A 20,739-nucleotide genomic window follows, 5' to 3' on the forward strand; every position below is an offset into this window, starting at 1 on the left:
TGTGGAAAAAACTAGCTAGCTTACCAATTCAGGTGCATATTTTTAGCTAAATGATTTGCATGGTTTTATATGTTGGTAAATATATGCATCATAAATAGTTGAAGAGTTCAGATGCAAATCCAGCTAAATCCATCTGACGTCTTTCTTTAAAAAATGCATTTCATTTGACAGAGATGGCTTTTAGCTGGTTTTGCATCTGAACTTCATTTTTAGACCTGGATACATTTGTTTTGATGTAACAGCCATTACATCTGTTATGCTAAAAAGTTTACTTTGACAAGGCAAAAACAGTTTTTAGAGTATATGGGTGCCTTCCACTCCTCCCATGTGTTTCTCTTTTTCACAGTCTGGCAGAAAGTATGTGTGATTCCAAAATACATGGTCACATGACAGTAAAAGTGTACAGCTACCAAGATACCCACTGGCTCAACTTACCCCACTCTCCCCCTCTATCTGTAATCGGTAGCTCTATATCATGAATATTAATCTAGAGAATCCTTAAAAATACTTGGAGGAGAGGCTTTTACACTGTAGGCAGTTTGAATATTGGCATATGATATAAGCTACTGTTTAAAAAACGAATTACTGCTGTATTTTGTAAAAATCTTAGAAACGGGGCAATGTTTTTATTTATTTATTTATTTTATTTAAATTATTTTTATTTTTTCACTTTCATGCATCGATTCGTTCACTGAAGTCTCTCCCTTTAAAGTGCTCTCATATTTCATAGTTCTTCTGCACGTGCACATCATCACCAGTAGATGTCAGTCATGTATTAAATGTGAATCTGAGACGTTGTCGCTTAATATTGAACATGCATAGCGTATAGAATATTGAATTCATGGCATATAGTTAGCATATAGTATACTGCTAACATTTGAGCAGCCTAAGTATGTTATTTCAGAAGTTGTAATATACTGTTCTTAATTAAAAGGACACTATTTCTCTAAATGATAAAATAACCTCAAAGGAGGACTGTATCATGGTGAAAAGTAGAAAACTCTTTGGCATAAGATTTATTACCATAAACAGGGAATAAAATGCAAATAATGCCATTTTTAAAACTTTATTTTTCTTGTGTTAGATAAAGATTATTTAGAAAAATGAGACTACAGTAAGGAATTCAAGTCAGAGATGGAAGAAAGGAAAGATAGAATAGAAAGGAAGTCAAGGCATGAAGTTCAATCTGTGAAGTTAAGAAATGATAAGAGGTGAAAATGTAGATGTAGAATATAAAGTTTTAAAATATGGACACAATTAAAATAGTTTAAAGTGTTTATAGAGCATAGACAGAAAAACATTTTTACATGTGGTTACTATTTTAAATATTCCCCATATAATTTTTTTTTAGCCTATTTGTCGTTGCTTGTGTTATAGACACATCTTTAACATTGGTATATATCTTGAAAATAACACTTTATACGAACTGTATTCAAATGAATGAAATATTATAGCTGGACCTTAAAATGAACAAAAGTAACAAAGAAAAGGAAAAAACATCTAGGTATCTAAATTACACGTTTTACAAAAAGTGGACACACACAAGAATATAATATACAAGGAATATAAGAAAAAAAAATCCTTAATATGAGCTCATAAAAGCAGATATATTCTGACAGCATAAATGCATGTAAAAGTAGTTTTACTATATGAATAATTTTATATTTTATAATTGTATGGATAATTTTTTAATATTTTTAAAAAATACATTGAGTTCTTTATAACTTAATGCGTAGCTTATATTTATTATTTCTTATATTAAATTGATGCGCTTGCATCAGTGTAATTTTAAAATCATTGAGAAACTATTATAGTTTATTATTATGATTTTTTAATTTTTATATGTTATTTTTTTCAGGCTAATTTCAAAGTTTTAGTCATTTTGATGTGTGTTTTCTTCATTTTTTTTACAATTATTTTCACATGTCTATATTTTTAAAATTATTTTTATATTTCAGTGTTAGTTTAAGTTATTTTATTGTCAAGTTAAAGTTACCAAAAAGTTTGGGTAAGATTTTTTATATTTTAAGTTTTTTTTTTTTTTTTTTTTCTTTCCGAGTAACAAATTTTATAGCCTTAGTTTTAGTTATAAACACTGAAACTGGTCTGTTAAAGGAGAACTGCTCCTTTAAGCTTTTCATCTTTAAGGACTTGCCGAAACGTGACGGCTGCATTTTCTCTATCTCTCGACAGGTGGCGCTGTGTGTTTAGTAATTATTGAGTTTAAGGGGCGGAGCAGAAGGACTGTTACACACACGCACACGCACATATCGCAGGCCGTCAGAGCGCGCTGACTCTCCAAACACACACACGCACACACGCTGAAGAGCCCAGCATCATCATCATCGTCCTCCTCCTCATCTTCTCATCAGCGTGTGCACGAGCGCTCAGCATCATCACTGACAGCAGCGCGAGGGATTCTCACACAATGAAACAAACGCGCGCAGCTTCATCTGAAGGTAAGAGACAGCTGGAGTTCAGATCAGCATCAGACCGCCTTTACAAACTACCGCTGCTGGAATTAACCAGCGATACAACACTGTGATTATGCATGTGGTTTCATGAGAGACTAATGTAACAGCAGCAAAGGCGTCTTTATTTCCTCCTCAGACGGTATAGATTGTATAATACAGGTGCTCTGATCTATAGCAGGATGTTTTGGAAGGGCACTAGTGTTACAAGCTGCTTCTGTCCTCCTCATTTTAGGAAAAGAGACACTGGAGAGGGCAGTTTTCACTTTCTAAACAGTTACAGGTGTGCATCCATCAAAACTGCTTTCTTAAATGTTGCAAATAATATTTGATTCTGATTTGATGCTTTCATGTTGCTATATAGTTAATTGTTATTGCTTGCTAAAAGACTTTACAGTAATCGGTTGAATATTTCAGTATGAGGCTTTTAATGTGGTGTGTGGAAACTAAATCCATCTATTACACACTTTTGTCATAAGAAGGTTTTGATGCATGCTTTGCAATGTCACTGGTTTTTGGTTAATTGAGATTATAACACGTTTGGTTAGTGGACCTATGTATAATATTTTGTTTCTAATCATTACTATTTTTTTAATTCACAAAGTACCTTAGGTGAGTAGATAGAATGACAGATATTACAGGCATGATGTGATAGAAACCAGTGTCAGCATTTGTATTTTTGTGCATTTTGTTGCTTAATTTGCAGTCACTTTGGATTAAAAATATATCTGCTAAATGCATAAATGTAGAGCCACAAGTGCACAACACTTACCGTCTTGTACAACAGTAGGTCAGAAATGAATAAAACACATACAGCAACTTTAAATAAAATTATGTGTGAACAAAAATATTAAAAGGAAAGCTATAATACAGTGACATTTTACCTCACAGGAAACATACAGAATATTTTTTGTGTGTGTGTGTGTTTAAGTTCTGTGTTGGTTTGAGAAGGATGGAGCTTCTCTCACTCACTATCGGTTTGTGATTTGTTGTATTTGCGTCGAGTTGATTCAAACTGCTGAGTGAGTCAATATTAAACATTTGATTCTGTTATTGGAAACTGAATGTAGTAAGCAGATGGTTGACTTCTGTTCTGATGTGTTGCAGTATCATATGTGACCACAAAACAAGTCTTAAGTAGCACAGGTATATTTGTAGCAATAGTCAAAAGTGCATTTTATGGGTCAAAATGAATGATTTTTTTTTTTATGCTAAAAATCATTAGGATATTAAGTAAAGATCATGTACCCTGAAGATGTTTTGTAAATTTCAGATATAAGAGCTTAATTTTGATTAGTAATGTGCATTGCTAAGGATTTCATTTGGACAACTTTAAAGGTGATTTTTTTTCAGTATTTTGATTTTATTTGCACCCTCAGATTTCAGATTTGTCCTGAATAGTTGTATCTTGCTTATTTCTTATATCTAAGCTTATTTATTCAGATTTCAGATGCATAACTCGGTTTAAAAAAAAATTACCCTTATGACTGGTTTTGTGGTCCAGGGTCACATATACTTTTAATTGGCCTAAACATGTTTCTTTCTACTTGTCAAAGTGTTTGATTGACGCCTTTAAATGAGGAGAGATTGGCCTGTTTGGCATTGAATTGCAGATTGTCAATCATTATTTAAATGTGTGCTAATTTCATGTGTAGAGTTCGATGTTGATTTGAAGATAGAGTCTGCTTTCTTCCCTCACAAGCAATCAAGACAATAGTAATTGTGTGTAGCAGTGCTGATCTGATTCATTATGCTGAAATCTATTAATTGATTTGTTCAGGTGATAAGCTCTGATTTACCTGGTTAGTTCATGTCTGTCAGGTGCTGTGATGAATTATTGATGCTGTAGACTCACAGTTCAGATGAATGTAGTGCTGTTGATTGGCAGATTTGTGACCTTTGTGACCGTCAGGTCTTGCGGGTCAGTTTATGTCTTGTTTGCTGGAATTTCGCTGTCAGAAATGTCCCAAATCATTCAAACACAAAGTCATCCTTGATTATTAGCTGAAAAATGTTTGTCAGATATTATACTCTGCCACTAATTGCCACTTAATGAAGTAAAAGCTTGTTTATCTAATGCTGTCAGTCACTCCTAAAATTTAGTCAAAAGTCTAATTACACAAATGAGTTTGATGAAACGTTTGCTTATATTGTCAACCTCAATGTTTTCAACAGCAAATTTACATTTTCCACAATGAGCTTACATATCTAGAGGTTTGTAAAATCACACAGATGGTTAAAATTGCTGCCAGACCTTCAGCTCTGTGGCGACTATGACGGGCAGAAGAATGAGATGAATTAATTGGAGATCTGTCTTGGAAAGGACATTAATTGAGTGCTGTCTTCATGTTGACGCTGGTCTTTAGGTCTTTAGGCTTCAGTAAGTGTTGGAGATCTTCAGATCCAGCCCAGATTTCACTCAGATCAAAACTTCTGCAGAGATGCAGCTCATGAATGAACGACTTTACACTCATCTGAAGCGCTCATCTGTGTTTGAACGGAGTTCAGATGAGATGAGTGAATCTAACGAAACCTGTCTGAGGCATATTTCACAACAAAACCACAAAATGTATTAAATAAAGTCTATTTTTAGGGCTATTAGGGTTTTTTTGTTGTTGCATTTTGACATTTTAATGCCAATTAATGACATTTCACCTCAAATCTCATTACTGTAAAAACATCAGTCCCATTAATGCAGAAGATATATTTTAGATTTTTTTTTTTTTTTTTTTTTTTTTTTGCATTACTGTTATGACAATTTGGGAGTAATTGTGGGGTTAAAATCCATTTTGATTAATTTATAAATTATTTTATTTGTCTTTTGTTTTGATCTTCACTCATGGTTGCTTTCGTGAAGGTTTCATGTGTTTCTGTGGATTATTATTCTTCTGCTTTAATAACAGTTGATGCGGGTGTTCTGTAAAATCATTTATGACTAGAGATCTGATTTATTGCCTTCGAGAGGTCGTTAAAAACAGGTTCATGCTGACTTGACATTGAAAACCATGTTAAGTGTCCCTGTGTCCTCTGAGCAGCGCTCTAAAATCACCTGATTAATGACTTATTTATGATGGACGTTTCTCATTTCTTTAACAGGTGGCGTGTGATTTAAAGGAGAAAAGCGCACGACTGTCCTATATGATGTGCATCGTTCAGAGACACCGTGTGGTGAGTAGTTTTGAAATTCAGCAAGACGTTTGTCTTATATCTGTGATTTAATGTTTGATTATGAATCAAACGGAGCAAGTAGTTGAATTTATTTTCTGTGCAGATGTTGTCCACACAGTGAAACCTGGAACATTCCTTGAATATGTTCTGGATGTGATTCGTCACTGGTGGTTTTGTGCTCTTGAGGCATTTATGATGATGATGGATGTGGTTCTTTGAGGATGGAGTTGTGGCTGAGATCTCATGCTGGGATCCCTGCTGTGTGACGGTCTCAGAGGAGCCAGGATGTATAGATAGAGATTACAGGGAAAACCCAAGTTAGATGTGCATTGAAAACCATGAGATCTGCAATGTCAGCAGTGTGTCGGATTCAGAAAATTGGTTTGTCACTATCAAATTAGGAATTCTAATACAATGTTAATGCATGTTTGTCACGGTGTGAATAATTTTATATTGTGGTGGTGGAGTCTATTTAGTTATTTTGCAGGAAATCCAATGAATCAGTAGTTTGTGTTAAATAACCAAATATGTGCACAACATTTCTGCAAAATATTAAGTTGCTTCTTGCACGTTTTGAGCCCCATATGTCCAATGAGTAGTGCTAAAGGCATGCTAATATTGCACTTGGAATAACATACCAGCAACACTAGACCTAACTGATAGTGATAACAAAAGGAAACATAACATAAAAATGCATTTGCCAAAGCAACCATGCCATTTTAGAAGTACTTTACCGGGTGAGCTTACAAGCAAGTTTACTCTGTCAGAAAAAGCCAAACATACAGTATAGAGCTGGTTATCTGATGCAAACACCAAGATGTATTTGTTTGCAAATCATGTCCTAATAGTGTTTTAAGGTCATAACATAGTATTGTGCTCTTTAAGCTGTTGGTGTTTTACTGCCAGTAGAGTAGGGGTGTCATGATAAATCAATTCTACAGTTTTTCTGAATGCGTCGTGATTCTCGAACTTATTTTTTTAGTGCTTTAGAAATAGCCAAACTCTGCTTGCTTCCAGTTTCTTACACACACACACACACACACACACACCACTTGAACTTAAAAAAATAATTTATGAAGGTTGAAAAAGTTTTGAGTGAATCACAAGAGTATTCACAGTGGACTGTATTTACATTAGTCTCACATCATAAAAGCATAAAAGTCGTCGTGCAAGTACATTTAACCACTTAAATTACTCAGTTGAATGCACAAGCGTTTTCTTCATTAGCATTTGAGTGTGAAGTTAAAAACTAACCTAGAGCGCCATCTGCTGTTAAAAACTAAGCTAAGAATCAATTCGAAAGATTATTTGTTGTGACACCCTTACAATAGAGTTCGTTTGAGCTGGAAACGGCAGTGAATTGCATACATAGGTATGAATTTAGCAAAAATGTAGATGAATTCAGCTTCCCAATGCCTTTGATATTTGAGTGTTTGTGAGATTTGAACCCAGGATCCTTGAGTTACCAGGCCAAGGTTATGAATCTCTGTGAAAACACCACATTCATATTCTAATTATGACACTATCACAGATTAATTAGGTGTTAATGCTAAAATTAATTAATATTAATATCCAGTTTCTATGTATTGTCTTTTCTATTAAGAGGGTTCTTACATCCAACTCTTAACATTTCCAGCAGTCATCTCAGTGGTTTTGTTAAAAACTGGGTTTGACTATCTAATGTCTTCATCAATATTCCGTGGACGTTTCATGTTGTTTCACTTTTTAAAGAGCTTGTACGTTGATTGAGGTTTAACAAAGTAAATCTCCTGTTTAACCTCCAGTAACCTCATTCATCTCCTGAGATGGCCAGCATTTTTTGATATGCTAAAATCACACCTGCATGCAAGCTGTTCTTTTACATTCAGAAAATACGAATCACCATGAAGTGGATGTTTCTTTCAGATTAGACGGGCCCAATCCAGCTCCTGGAAATCTTTCCCGCAGAGTCTTAGGCCTCCAAAAAAGCTACCTGTAATTTTCAAGCGAACCTGTGGAGCTTGATTATCTGGTTCTGCTGTTCCACTGGAATTGAAACTGAACACTGAAAGAACACGATGCTGCTTTAAAGCTAATGTGGTATTATTATATTTACAAAGTAAATGGCTCCACTAAGTAAAGCAGTCATTTGTATATTAGATAATACGTTATTATGGTCATAGGTGTTTCATTTTGCTTCAGAATTGGCGAAAATAGGCTATTTTATGATGTAACCTAGTAGCCCTGCTGAAAAATAGCTTAAACCAGCCTAAAGTGGTTATCTGGTTTCCCAGACTGCCCAAACTGGTCTCTTTTGCTGGATTTAGATGGGTTAGACCAGCTAAACTTTAGCTTGACCATCATAAACCACCTTAGACTAGTTTATTATGATCATTTCCCCCCCAAGTAGTCATCTTTGAGAACTAGGAGTGTTTTTTTTTTTTTTTCTCTTAGAAAACAAACGTAGTAAGCCCACATTGTCTCAAAGAGTTTACACGTGGGCTTCCATCCGTTCTAGGTCAGTATCTCATGTGCTTGTCTATTATAGTATATGTAATCAGTGTGAATAAAGGAACGTATTTGCACCCTGTTCACTTTAAGGAGCTGCCGGCTAAAGGTTAATTGCTTTTGCTAATGTTATTGAAGCACCCTTCTAGAACTGGGTCATGTGCGCTCCTTACAAGATGGCCTTTGTGGAAGGAGCCATTTCTAACTTTATTCCTCAGAAGATTGAATAGAAAGTACCTCGCTCAAGGTGCCGTTTCCTGTAGATTTGCTGTTGTTAAAGGAGTAGCTCATGCAGAAATACAAAATTCTGTCATTTGCTCGCCATCATGTTCTTCCAGACCTGTTTCTGTGAAAAACAAAATGAATCATTCCGAATACTGGACCAGTTCTTGTTTGCATGCACTGTCAATGGGAGCTGAGGAAAAAGATGCAAAAAAAATCTTCCACAGAAGAATGAAAGTCATGCAGGTTTAGAGTGACATGAGGGTGAGCAAATGATTTCAAGACTTTGCACTGTTGTTTCTAGCATTGTGTTTAACAGACCACCGTCTTGAACTCATTCGGAGGTTGCTGACAGCGTCTGGACTTTTGTGTGCATGGCTGCAGCGTTGCGTTAAATAGGCCAGTTGTGAATGAAAATCGATGGTGGCGCTTGCGCTTTTGTTTACTCATCTGAAAACGAAGGACTTAAGTTTGCTTGCAGAGCCAATTTACTTACAGATCTTGTGCAGCATGCGGATTAATTTAATTTGTCTGAATATTCAGCCACAACAGAGACCAGACCTCTCGGTTTGATGTTTAATAAGTGAAATAAACAAATGCAGTGATCCACTGATATTCATCTGCTGATGAATCTTTATTCTGCGTGATGCAGTAAAAAGCCTTTTCTGGCTTGGTGCATCATGTGAAGGACACACATTTTCAGAAGTGCATGTTTGTTTCATCCATCAAAAACATGACTCATATTTGCTAGTGAGTAAACTTCATCTGAAAACAAAGCTAGAATGGTTTGTTTTCTGTGAGTAATTGTGTATTATGTGACTGTGGATATGGATGCAGTCGCTGTAGAGAATATTATAGTTAGATTTATTTTTGTATTTATTTAACTGTGCACTTTTGCAGTGTTTGAAAGATTAGGGTAGGAGCCAATTGTATTTGATTCAGTCATGTAGTAGTTAAAGGAGATGTTCACTTCCATAACAGAACAAAACATAATTTACTCACTCCCTTGTCATCCAAGATGTTCATGTGTTTCTTTCTTCAGTCGATAAGAAATTATGTTTCATGAGGAAAATATTTCAGGAATGCTCTCCATATAGTGGACTTCAGTGGTGCCCCCAAGTTTGAACTTCCAAAATGCAGTTTTTATGCAGCTTCAAATGGCTCTAAACGATCCCAGCCGTGGAAGAAGAGTCTTATCTAGTGAAACAATCTGTCATTTTCTAAATAAATTGACAATTTATATACTTTTTAATCTGAAATGCTCATCTTGTCTCGTCTCTGCGATGCATAGTCTGTGCAATCCGGGTCAGTACAGTTAGGGTATGTCGAAAAACTCCCGTCTCGTTTTCTTCTTCAGCGTCAAAATCGTCCTACATTGCAGTTTTACCTTTTTTTTGTAAAGGCCGCTTGATCTTCTTCGCATGTTCACTTTGTAAACACTGGGTTGGTACTTCTGCAGCAATGTAGGGCGATTTTGAAGTTGGGGAAGAGTTTTTAGACATACCCTAACTGTACTGACTATATTGAACCGAAAAAAACACACAGACTTAGAAAAGAAGCGTGTTTGAGGTCACAAAGTGTATCAATTGTTGCTTTGTTTAAAAAATGGTCGTTTTGCTAAATAAGACCCTTCCTTGGCATTTAGAGCCTTTTGAAGCTGCATTTGAACTGCATTTTGGAAGTTCAAACTTGGGAGCACCATTAAAGTCCACTATAACTATATATATATATATATATATATATATATATTTCCCTGAAGAAACAAATTCTTATTGACTAAAGAAAGAAAGATATGAACATCTTGGATGACAAGGGGGTGAGTAAATTATCTGTAAAATTTTGCTCTGGAAGTGGACTTCTTTAACATTTGTTATGTTTAGTCTTATAAAATTCTTTACTTGCGTTAATATTATGCCATTAATGGACCCTCAAACAACTTTTTTCAGAATTGTTTTGATTTTACTAATGAGGTTTTATGCAAAAGAGTGAATGAAATTCAAAGATGTTTTTTTTTAAATATATGCATGCATGTATGTGTACTTAACAATAATAATAATAATAATAATAATAATAATAATAATAGTAGTAATAATAATGTAAATAAATATACACAGCACACACACATATATTATGTAAACAAAAACTTTTATTTTGGATGCAACTGATTGCGATTAATTGTTAAACATCCCTATTGGTTCCATAAACCATTGCCATTACATGTGCCAAAGTTATCAGTATGTTTTACATTTCTTCACACTTTTGCTAATCATGTTCACATTTTTGGTAGGTTTTGCTTATTAGAGTTCTTATATGCAAACAGAGGCGTATCTAAATTGAGTCCTCAGATTTTGATGCGGTTGCATGTGTTTATTTTACAAAGCACATCTGTGCTTATGGTAACCCATCTGGATGACTGCTTCATGTGTGCGAGTCATGCATATGCATGTCTGACTCATTCATTGTTCATTGAGAGAATCCATGCAGATGTCTCCGTAACATTCATGTTATGTTGCAAATGTAACTTCTATGAATATAGCACTGTTGATTTTTGATTGAACGTTTCATGTCATATTTCACACCTCTGCCAGGATCAGATGTTTAATCAAGTGCATGTTAATTCTTTGGTCCAGAAAAGCATTCAGGTTCAATAATATGCGCTGGCTGTCGGTGGTGAAGGGGTTACAGCAGTGAAGTTGAAGCGCCCCGTCAGTGAACTGGGCTCATAACCTGCTGGCGCACTGCACTCTGTCTGACCTCGCCGCGAGTCGAGGCCGCTAACCATGCGTGAAGCAACATGAATTCCTAATGAAATATTTAAAATGGTTTGGGAAATCAGCTCCCTGTTTTAGTGCATGAAAGTGTTATCACTCCGTCTCTCTGCTTTTGACGTTGTGGAATGAGAGAGAGTTTTTAAAAGTGCTTGTGTTGCTTTGAGTTTGGGTGTTTTCCAGCTTTTTGACAATATTCTATGTAACTGAGGGACTATCAAATGTAAAGTAGCAGGTAAAACATTAGAATGACTTAGAATATTTACTTTAAGTTCACCTGAAATTTTGAATTAATGTTTTAATAATTAACAACACCTTTGCATGTTTGTGGTTCTTTGATATCAGGTAATCGTTACCAATAAAATATTATTATTTTTTTATATATAAATATTTTTTCACATTTCAGAGTTTTAGATTTAAAAAAATAATAATTTTACATTGTTATGATTTAAATTGTTAGCTATTCACTTATTAAATTATCTAATTAATTAACCACTGAACCCAAAAAGCACTAATTTAGAGGAACCCTCATTTCAAGTAGATTAAAATATTTTATGCAAAGCATAAATGACAGTAACAGTCTAATTAAAGATAATCAAGAAATGATCATGAACTAATCTATGACAGCTTAATGACCAGATAAAAAGTGCATTAAAAGCATCACAGTGTTGTTTAATTTTAATTTGCTAGTTAAATCATCTTTAATGATTTGTGATTTATTAAATTAAATTAATTTTATTCTGTTATATTCATTAATTATTTAATTTTATTTAAATATTATACTTATATTTAATTCTAATAAATATAATTAAATATCACCCAGTCCTCAAAAGCACACACCTTAAGGTTCTATTTTAAATGTGTCATTGAAATTGAGCATTAAAATTAATGCATTTAATAGATTGCATTTTTAAAAATGCAAAATACGTTGCATTTTTTCAAACTCATCTCCACAAATTCAAATGAGTCCATCTCCAATATTAGCTGAGGAATATTTCTGGTGACATTTATTCTTTGACTGGACTAATATAAAGTCAGCTTGGATTAAAATCACATGAGAATAAGATGTTGGATGCAGTTAGATGGAGGTGAAGGTGTGTTATGGGTGGTTAGATGGGAATGCAGTGAGACAGCTCCGTCCTGTCGTCTCTGGTTTCCACCCGTGGGGTTAAACGCCCGTGGCAGTGCAGCTGGAGGACTGGCTTTGTTTCAATAGATCTTCCTGCAGATGAGCTTGGAGTAGACGTGTGTTTCTGGTCATATAGAGATCTCAGACGTCACTGCAACCTGATGCTACTTTGATCGTAAGGTTTTTCAGCAGCATTTTTAGTCTTAAACTATTGTGATTGCTCTGAAATGAGTGTATAAAACTGCTGCCGTCTGCATTTGGTTAGAATGAATTTTTCCTGCATTTTTCAGCATTGAAACCACACCAGACTAATATGAGACTGGTGTGGTGTTACTCTGTATGTATGTAATCAAGTCAGACTTAAAAGAAATGTGCAAACTGATGCAGTTAATAAAGAGTGACGTCTCAATTTTGAGTTAAATGATATTGGGTTTATGGTCTGACAGAGAGTAGCAATTGAATGAAAAGTGATGCTGCGCTGTATATATGTGCTCCTACATTTGTTTAACCCTTTGCAATATGTGTAAGATGTTTAGCATTTAACAATAAGATTTTACATTATATTTCTCTTCTGATAAAGTTGCATAACAGACTCTCAGTTCCTAAATTCTCAAGTTTCCTTCTCCAGCATCAGTGTGTGTTTGCACGAGTTTTATGAGTTTCTCAGTTGTCAAAGTGACGAAACTAGATCTCAGCATCATAAAGTCACAGTGGTTGAGAACTCAAATGTGCTGAGCATGCTGGGAAACCAAATAGCTTAGAGGGTGTGTAGGGTTTTTACTTTACTGCTCCAGATAAACTGTCACAAAACATACAGTCATTGATGCTCAAAGAGCAAACATCTTAAATAATTAATGTGATTTGTAGCTAAAATTATGATTACAGTTAACAACTTAAACCATCTTAGGCTGTTTTTTTCTGCATTTTGGTAATCTAAGGGTGGTCAGAACAGTGTAATCCAGCAAAGACCAGGAAACCAGTTTACATTAAAATAGTATGCAGAGAGACGGTCAGACCAGATTAAACCAACAAAGACCAGCAAACTAGTTTCCACAAAAATATCAAGCAGGGAGCTGGTCAGACCATCTTAAACCAGCAAATTAGTTTTCACAAAAAATATTAAGTGGAGAGGTGGTCAGACCAGCTTAAACCAGCAAAGACCAGCAAATCGGTTTCCACAAAAAATATTAAGCAGAGAGGTGGTCAGACCAACTTAAATTAGCAAACCAGTTTCCACAAAAACGTTAAGTAGAGAGATGGTCAAACCAGATTAAACCAGCAAAGACCAGTAAACCAGTTTCCACACAACATTAAGCAGAGAGGTGGTCAGACCAGCTTAAACCAGCAAAGACCAGCAAATCGGTTTTCTCAAAAAATATTAAGCAGAGAGGTGGTCAGACCAGCTTAAATCAGCAAAGACCAGCAAATCGGTTTTCTCAAAAAATATTAAGCAGAGAGGTGGTCAGACCAGCTTAAACCAGCAAAGACCAGCAAATCGGTTTTCTCAAAAAATAGTAAGCAGAGAGGTGGTCAGACCATCTTAAATCAGCAAAGACCAGCAAATCGGTTTTCTCAAAAAATATTAAGCAGAGAGGTGGTCAGACCAACTTAAATTAGCAAACCAGTTTCCACAAAAACGTTAAGTAGAGAGATGGTCAAACCAGATTAAACCAGCAAAGACCAGTAAACCAGTTTCCACACAACATTAAGCAGAGAGGTGGTCAGACCAGCTTAAACCAGCAAAGACCAGCAAATCGGTTTTCTCAAAAAATATTAAGCAGAGAGGTGGTCAGACCAGCTTAAATCAGCAAAGACCAGCAAATCGGTTTTCTCAAAAAATATTAAGCAGAGAGGTGGTCAGACCAACTTAAATTAGCAAACCAGTTTCCACAAAAACGTTAAGTAGAGAGATGGTCAAACCAGATTAAACCAGCAAAAACCAGTAAACCAGTTTCCACACAACATTAAGCAGAGAGGTGGTCAGACCAGCTTAAACCAGCAAAGACCAGCAAATCGGTTTTCTCAAAAAATATTAAGCAGAGAGGTGGTCAGACCAGCTTAAATCAGCAAAGACCAGCAAATCGGTTTTCTCAAAAAATATTAAGCAGAGAGATGGTCAGACCAGCTTAAACCAGCAAAGACCAGCAAACCAGTTTTCACAAAAAGATTAAGCAGAGAACTGGTCAGACCAGCTTAAACCAGCAAAGGCCAGCAAATCAGTTTTCACAAAAATATTAAGCAGAGAGCTTGAACCAGCAAAGTGGTTTTGAACCAGCAAACAACTTTTGACCAGTAGCTTTGACATAAATCACAATGATTCACTGCAGCTCTGTAAATAAGTTAGTGAAAGTATGTATGGAGAACATTCATGCTGAAACATTTCCTTAACGAGGACAGCGGTTGATCACTGTAGGCCTAATATTCCTTGAACGGCAGTTGAAAGCAGGGCGTTACTGTCCGTGTGTTTCCAGTGGTCAGTGGGCTGATCAGGACACCACACTCCTACACAACTGCAGCGCTGCACAATCTCACTGCTGACTACAATGTTGATTAAAGCTGACATTGTAATAATACTGCTTTACCGCGCGGCCAGCGGTGCAGGTGCTGCTGACGGCAAACTGCGGCCAGGAAGCCAAATGATGCTTTTTTCTTTCCTTCCTTCCCTGCTGCTGTCCTGCATCATTATCATACACCATCCTAAAGACTAAAAGAGACACAGGATATATTAGACCTGGACGGCATGACTGTATGCAGCCTGCTGTGCAACACCTCTGTAGCATTTATACCGCAGAAGATCAGTGGGCAGAAATGACCCGAAGTCATTATTTTCAGTGCGAGTTGGCAATTTACAGTCATGCGGCACGGCTGTGAAATGTTTAAGGATGCAATGAGTACTAATAGGAGTGAGGTCAGTGGAGGTCACATGAGCCGTCTCTGATGAGATACTGTTGGCGAGATGAAGGTTAATGTGACTGTGAGTGATCTCAGTGTTTTATATGATTTGTTTCTGCCCGCGCACAGCAATATAATATAAAAAGATGATGCATAAACTCAAATTGTTGCATTCTGGTTGAGTTTGATTCATGCAATGAAAAAAGTCTTAGTCATAATATGGAGTATCATATTTTACTGAATAATAATTCACATTTCTTTTATCATCTGAAATGCAATTAACATCAAGCATGCAAAACATTTGGACTGATGCTGAATGAGAGAAGTACATGTGCTTAAGTTTATTTGCATAGAGCATTTCCCACACACCGGTAGATTCAGTTTCGCTTGAAATAAATTAAGTTAGGCTTGGCTAATTGGTTTATTATGAAAGCCACTATAATTTGTTTATTTTATGCTTATTCACATTCCTTTTCTGTTGTGAAAACTCTTGCATATAAATGGTTTGTTGTGGAGTAGTGTTTTAGTCAAATGTCTTGATAGTTTCTCATATTTAGTCAACCTAATAGTGAGCTGTTTTTTGTTTAGTCAAGTTTTAGTTTGCTAAAAGTTTGGGGAAAAAAAGTCCAAATTTAGCCATGCTGCATAATGGTTAAACTAATGAAAATTATAGTCACAATTACTCATTATGATTGTTGTCATTTGAGAAGTTTCAGAATTATTGCCCCTTTTTTTTAACTATATAGAAAAGCTCTGATGGGGGATTTAAACACTTGACATCTGGCAACCTCAAGCATGAAAATTCATGTAGGTCTGTTTTTTTTTTTTTCTGTCCTCTTTTTTGTTGCTGAAAATAGAGAGATTTTGAATATAGAGTTTTTAATTTTTTTTTGTCTTTTTTTTGGTCAGTGATATTTCAAGTTGATATAATCATAGTTAGTGATGTTGATGTCATTTGTGTCGTCTCGTCTTCATCTCTTAATCATGAAAAAAAGCCTGTAAGCAAATATTTTTGTTAACAAAACACAATTTTGTTAACACTATTGTGAAGTTACTTAGGTAAGCTAAAATACATGTTTATAGCATTTATAATGTTGGTAAACATTCTATTTTAATTAATTAGTAATTTTAATTTAAACATTTTTATTAAAATATTAAGCAGCAAAAACAATGTTTTCAACATTGATAATTAAATATTTCTTAAGCAGCAAATCGGCATATAAAAATGATTTCTGAAGGATCATGTGACACTGAAGACTGGAGTAGTAATCCTGAAAATTCAGCTTTGCATTGCAAAAATAAATTACTTTTTAAAATATATTCACACAGAAAACAGCTATTTTAAATTGAAATAATATTTTGCAATATTACAGTTTGTTTTGTTTTGTTTAAATCAAACAAATGCAGCTTTGGTGAACAGATAAAAGCATTAAGCTGTCTAGCTAAAATACTGTTATTTTACATTATTTCCAAGTGTAATAATAAAATGTGACTTATAAACCAATACAGCTTATTTTTCTCTCAACAATGCAATTTTAACCTGGTACAGGCCTTTTTCCAAAAAAATATGGTATTATGCGCTGCTGTAATTTATACAATCACTTATTACAGCCCAAGGTTCATTTTTAGCAGCTAGAAAACTGATATGCGGTTAGCGTGACATTAGATTTTGGTTGTACATACACCCCTAGGGTAAATGTGTCACCTCTCAGTTGTCAGGCTTTAATGCATGTTTTAATAAACCTCATGCATATGTTGCATTAATATTTTAATTTGAGCTCCTTATGGCGCATAATGAATGTTCCTCCCTTTCTTTGCTAGTTGCTGCATTGAGTTTAAGCAGAGTTATTTGTCAAATTAGTGTTTCAGACTCATTTGAAAAGGGTTCCTGTGGGGCGGCCAGTCCAGTAAGAGATTGTGAAGTGTGACTGTTATTCTCTGCACGGTCTTGTTTGCACAAAGCTGTTTCCCAAGACTCCATCACAGGGAATGTGCATTAACGTAACGGCAAGTTTGAGTAATTATAAGGCTGTTTTTGCTCTATTTGCATGACAGTTTTGTTTTGAGGAAGAAAAGTGTTCTGTGAGAAATCTTATTATGCAAATGCGTTTTGTTTTCTGAATCCAACAAACAAAAGTGATTCATGTATCAATGATATATGAAAATAAAATGTGCTTGAAAGGATGCAGACAAATAAACATATTTGCATTCTTACAAGTTTATGATTTGCATATTTATGCTCTTGATTTCCCACATAGCTGTATGCCAGAGAGCTTTCACAGAATTGTTTTTTGCAGATGAGAACGTGGCTCTGAAATATTTAGTAGAGTGCATTCATATGAAGCTAATCCATAATGCAGCTTTCTCCCGCCCATATCTCCTGCACTGAAAGTGTTTGTTATTACCAGCACTGAAATGTATTATTCAGCATTCAAATCACAAATTATTAGCCACATGTACATCTTTTTTTGAAAGGTAAACATCCAATTTACTTGCAGCCGGTTTCTTTGCTTCAAGGAAACGGTGGAAAGAATTACAGTAGCGAATCTGCACATCTTAGCAAACGTACTAATTTCACCCTTGGCTTTACACGCACTATTCCGGTGCGGTAGATTGGTGGCTCTGTTGATTAAAAAAGGAATTAAATTTGATAAAACGTCTAGAGGATGCACAGCATTGAGATGCATATAAATGTAAATCAAGGTTTAGAGGTGTTTATGCAAATTTGAGTCACCGCACATGTTTAGACGTGTGAAAACCAGAGCTCGAAGGAACATTTCACCCAAAAATACACGTTCTGCTGTCATTGACTCATCATAATGTCATTCCAAACCTGTATGATGTTGTTTTCTCATTTTTAAAGAATCTTTACTTAACTCTAGCTGTTCATGGTGACTATTTCTGTTAAGCCCCAAAGAGGAGAAAAGTCTGAAACATAAAACTGGTCCATGTAACTTGTGCACTATATTTAAAGCCTTCTGGAGTCATTCAATATAATGTGAGGAAATTGAATAGAATAGTTCACCCAAACATGAAAAATTGCTGAAAATGTTCTCATCCTCAGGCCATCCAAGATGTAGATGAGTTTGTTTCTTCATCAGGTTTGGAGAAATGTAGCATCACATCACTTGCTCACCAATGGATGTGAATGGGTGCTGTCAGAATGAGAGTCCAAACAGCTAGTAAAAACATCACAATAATCCATAAGTAATCCACACCACACTGTAAAAAATGGCCGTGAATTTAACAGTAAAAACTAATAATGCTACAGTAAAAACCTGTTAAATGGTTAACGGTAAAAGGTCATAAAATCTACAGTGAATAACCGTCAGTGTCCCTTTAAGGCAAGTCATTTCAGTGCATTCAAGTGCATCTCCTATCTCTCTTTATGGGGAAACGTCAAATTCTCCAAAACTGTTCACTAAGCTTATGATTAAATTTCATATTTGAAATCACCAATGAATTCTGACATAAACTGCCATAAATATTGTTCCTCATGCTCCAGTAGCGTTAAAAAAAGCTTATTTTTTCAGGCTAGATCAGCCAGTGCGCATGTGCAGTACTGAGCGCATGTCTCAGAATGCTGACTGTTTCTATAGCAACCGGGACTTCTAACGAGAGCTGCAGTGACGCGCTGACTTCACTAATCCACGACTGGCTCTTTCATTTAAGAAGGCGGGGCCATAATGAATGTTGCATCTCTCCCCATACAAAACTATACAAGTGACAAGTCTTGGCTATTCTATAGTCTTTGATAACCTTAAATTGACATTCCCAGAATTCCCTGTGTTACTTTTTTTTTTTTTTTTTTTTTTTTTTCCTTTTTCAAATTAGATTTTTTTTTTTTTTAGTTTTTGCTGATCAGTTTTATACATTAGGGTTGTATGTTACATCTAATGTTGATAAATGAATGTTTATTGCATTATTTCAGTGTCGTGTGTTATCATGATGGTGATGAGTGTTTGTGTGAATGACACTATGCACCTTCTATATATGTTAATATTTAAAAGCTGCTTGTGATGGGCTTTGGTTATCATTAGAGCCCAACCGATAAAGGATTTTGAAGGCCGATACCGATACAAATATTTATTGGTTTTAAAATCCAATATTCCGATATATCGGCCGATTTTTTTTTATTTTTTATTTTTTTAATTTAGGAAACGCGCAACAAAACATTAACAGATTTCCTTAACATTAGTTATTTGTAGTTATTTATGAGTTTTAACTAACATAATATGATAATGCATTTTAAAAAGAAACTTGTTTCTTTTATTGTCACAGCAGAACAGAGGAACATCAAAATATATTAAAGTTCTGATAAATAAAATGTATAAAAATACAAACTTATTTATTACTATCATCATTTATATTATCATTAAACAAGATAAAGGTCACTCCTAAATGTTTGTGTGCGTGTGTAATAATTAGTCCCTACCTTGCCTTCCCCACTAACACAGAACGTTTTAGGGAATGTTAGGAGAACGTTTGGTGTAACCAAAAACTAACGTTCCCAGAACGTTAAGCAAACTTTCCATGGGAACCAAAACCTAACCAAAAACTAACCTTCAGGGAACATTTGGGAACCAAAAACTAACGTTCCCGTAACCAAAAACTAACGTTCCCAGAACGTTCTGGGAACCATAAATTGTTAGCTGGGTTATAAGCTACCTTATAATTACAATGTCAGCTTGCTTATCCCTTTACCTGCACTTTTTAAATTCTTTCCGCCAAGCTACATCAAACCATCTTCAATCATCAGTTGCTGCCTGCCTTCTAAAACCTACTATTTAGCGATCTAAATCCATTATGTGACTCGTTAATGCTGCGGCTGAACGACAGTCTGCAACGCACACTTGGCGTCATTGGATTTCACACACATGTAAAAGAAAAGCTAACTTTTATGCACAAGCTACGTTTAATACTTTTTCTCTATGTCTAAATGTTCACTCCTCGCAAGTCTAACTTACATTTTACAATGCAGGGACTGTGACTAGAGATATGCTAGTTATAAATACAGTAATCATTACTTTATTTAGGCAGAATAAGTTCGTTGTGGTTTCCAAGCTCATTAATGTTAACGTTAGTGGTCTTCCACTGATAGTGGCATTAGCTAGCTTTGTGGTTAGCTAGTCTATGATGAGCCATAATTTAGCAATGGATAACATCATACTGCAAATTGTAAAACATACATTTTCAATATAACAGGCCAAGGAGAGATGATACGTCTCATTGCTATAACTGTCACGCTATTAAAGAAATACTTCAGTCTCATTGTCAAAAGTTAAAAGGACAGTCAGTCAACTACACTGTAACAACGTAACGTAATTACTAGCTAATTCCGCTTCACTCTCGGCTTATTTAACAGCAGCAAAACTGGACATGATAGTCACGAATTTTGTCATGCTTATTTGAGTTAAGAGAACTGATGGGGATGTTCTTTTAATTGTTTTTCAAGCAATGTATGTCTCGTGACCAACTCACCATGAACACACTTCACCGATGATCTCACTCGCGGATAACTGGTTCTCTCTGCCCGTCTCTGGCTGGATCAGCAGGTTGCAGGATGTGTGGCGCGTTATACACGAGTGTTGCCAACAGGGAC

At 35.4% G+C, this 20,739-nt stretch overlaps 1 protein-coding gene across 1 annotated transcript in view; it reads left to right on the plus strand.

Moving 5' to 3' along the window:
• Positions 1-2,281: 2,281 nt before the first annotated feature.
• Positions 2,282-20,739, plus strand: part of LOC127180122 (kelch-like protein 29) — a 156,731-nt gene continuing 138,273 nt past the window's right edge. The window contains exons 1-2 of the mRNA XM_051134083.1: positions 2,282-2,459; positions 5,568-5,639. The gene's annotated coding sequence lies outside the window, so the exon portion shown is untranslated. The remainder of the gene's footprint in view (positions 2,460-5,567; positions 5,640-20,739) is intronic.

Source organism: Labeo rohita, chromosome 17 (genome assembly GCF_022985175.1).
Source record: "Labeo rohita strain BAU-BD-2019 chromosome 17, IGBB_LRoh.1.0, whole genome shotgun sequence".
Lineage (NCBI taxonomy): Eukaryota > Metazoa > Chordata > Actinopteri > Cypriniformes > Cyprinidae > Labeo > Labeo rohita.